Genomic DNA, 2,576 nt, shown 5'->3' with positions numbered 1-2,576 from the left:
AACTTCTCACAGAAAAGTAAATTCAATGTGCAGTACTTATGTTTATATATGTTTAAAAACTAGCAGACAGTGTTACTAAGGATATGTTACTATGATTCAAAATAGCAATTAACTATTATAAAATTATCCAAAAATTTTGAACACATACTTACAAACCAAACAAGACAGTAAGAGAGCGGCACATCTAATGCCATCTAGGTATGGAGAGATCTTTAACTTGAGACTTAATACGTAGAGAATAAAAATGAAAAGATTGTCTACTAAAAATTTGTTTTAGCAGCTATTACCATGGGAAATACTTCACTTAAATGTATGTAAGCTTTCAATACATTCAACAAAGCAAACAGCCAGTCATACACACACTCATATTTCTTAAGTGGCCGATAAATATAAAGAACTAAGACATGCGTTTGGTAAATTCTGTTAAGAAAGTGTAGCAGCTCCTCAACGCTCTGCAGAACTCACAGGGCAAAAGCACAGGCCAGCTGCCCCTGGGAAGCCAGCAGGACGGTAAAAGCTAAGGGCATGGAAGGCAGTGCCCCAGGCCTCTGAGCTTCAAGTGGGTGCACATGAAGTTCAGCAGGATCCAGGAGAAGATATTGCAAAAATTGGGGAAAACCCTACATACCTAACAAGAAGATAGACAATCATGACAGTAGGTAAAAATAAATTAATTGTGTAGTTCCAAAGCAGAAAACCAGAAGGTGTTGGATCATTCACCTGAACTAAGATTGACATCAAAGAGGACTTATCAGAAGTGGATTTCATGCTGCAAACTGAGAGTTTCACTGACTTACCCAGAGAAAAATCATAAGAAAATACGTTTCCTCAGGTGGAATCAAATTCTATGTGCGTGGAAATTTTAACTTTTTCTAAGTTATCAGCACAACATGAAGTTCCTTTTCAGGTAGTGTAGTTACACATACTTAATACGTTGTTTAACATTTCCTAAATAACTACTTACATTTAAGTTTCAATCAATATTCAGATTGCAAACTGATTCATGGTAAATATAGGTATTTGCCATGTTATAGTTGTGGCGTTACAGACTAGATACAATGGATAGTCATTACATCAGTGAAATAAGTCTATCAATCCAGACCTCCCCCAAAAAAACAACAAACTAAAAAAAAACAACCAAAACAACATGAGCAATTTAAACAAAGCGCAGGCCACTTCTACCAACAACAGTCAGAAGGGGACAAGCTACATAAACACCTGAAATACTTGCTCAGGGCAATCAGAGTGATGCCTGGTGGCTCAGAGTGTGTCGAAGACGCTGCAGGAGTCTTCAACATCGAGTGAGATGAGTGTGAGGAGTGGAGGCCATTGTAGGGAATCATGATCTCCTCTGAGAAAACTATGAAGAGAAATCAGCTGACCAGAATTTGAGGCCCATGGGAAACTATGGAACCCATTTCAGCAAGATTAAGGAGAGAATTGCAAAGCAGGATCAAAAACTTGTGGACTCTGATGGTGTCTGACACCACCCGGAGGTGGTGCAGAAAACTAAAAGAAAAGGTGAGGCCAGAACTGTCAGGGCAGAGGAAGAGTTCAAAAAATCCAACTTGTGTGCGAAACTCTGAACCAAGAGCTACTGGAGGAACTGTGTGTTATTACAGTCCCACTGGCTGTTAGGTGACCATGTTCCAAAATACATCACAAGTCAGGGATGTTTTCCACAGGGAGATGAGCATGGAAAACCGTAAGTCTCTACCAGGTGGTGAACAGACCAGAGAAGCAGCGCTCCCACAGCGTCTGTGTGGTGAAGGGTGGTCAGGTAGCAATGGCACACTGTAGGCATCTCTCCAGCCAGCTCCACGTCCATTATCTCCAGCCCTCTTGCCTCACTGGCCAGTCCCTCTGCACTTTCTTGGATCCTTGACAGTGAATCAATGAGAGCTGATATCTGATGCAGACCAGGAAGAAGAGGATTCTGAGACTCAAGAAGAGTCCTTTAAAGATGAGAGAATCAAGGAGGAAGGGTCTGAAACAAGCTCCTCTGAGGTGAGAGAGCTTCTCCCAGTCTGCGATGGCCCACGCCAGTCCCAGCCCTCTCCCACCACTGGGATTGACAAGTCCCAGGAGGAAGCTCTGCCTTGCTCACCAGCTCTCCAGCTTGTCTTCAGAAATCTTCCTCTCCTCCAGAAATAATGCTCCAAACTCACATCTCAAAGAAAGCATCTGAATATCCAAAGAGAGCTTCTGTCCAGAAGACCCCAATGCCTCCTCATAGGCCTCCTGCTCCTCCTAAAGCTCCTCCAAGCCTCAGGACCCTCTTGGGGAGTAGGACTCTAAGTCCTGAGGCCCCCTGCAAAGTCTTTCCTAAAAACCACTAAGATCTCCACTAAGGCCAGAGAAATGCAAAGCAACCCTGAAGGGGACCCAGACAAACTCGGCACTTCCCCCAACCTGCATACTCCTCGGGCTTTTTTGGAACCCAGAGATTTGAAGTTGGAAGATGAAGACAGCACTAAGCTGATCTCAGATGACTCTGCCCAAGGCTACAGAGATCAGCACCATGTCTCTGAGTTCCAGAACAAGATGATGTCACAGCATCTGAGCCTCAAGAAGAG

At 43.4% G+C, this 2,576-nt stretch overlaps 1 pseudogene; it reads left to right on the top strand.

Annotated features, from left to right (window-relative positions):
* Positions 1-569: 569 nt before the first annotated feature.
* LOC102003240 lies at positions 570-1,885 on the top strand (annotated as a pseudogene).
* Positions 1,886-2,576: the final 691 nt, after the last annotated feature.

The sequence above is a fragment of the Chinchilla lanigera genome, unplaced genomic scaffold (assembly GCF_000276665.1).
Source record: "Chinchilla lanigera isolate Chin_1 unplaced genomic scaffold, ChiLan1.0 scaffold00017, whole genome shotgun sequence".
Taxonomy (NCBI): domain Eukaryota; kingdom Metazoa; phylum Chordata; class Mammalia; order Rodentia; family Chinchillidae; genus Chinchilla; species Chinchilla lanigera.
Note: the sequence above shows the minus strand (reverse complement) of the source record. Positions and strands in the feature narration are given on the sequence as shown.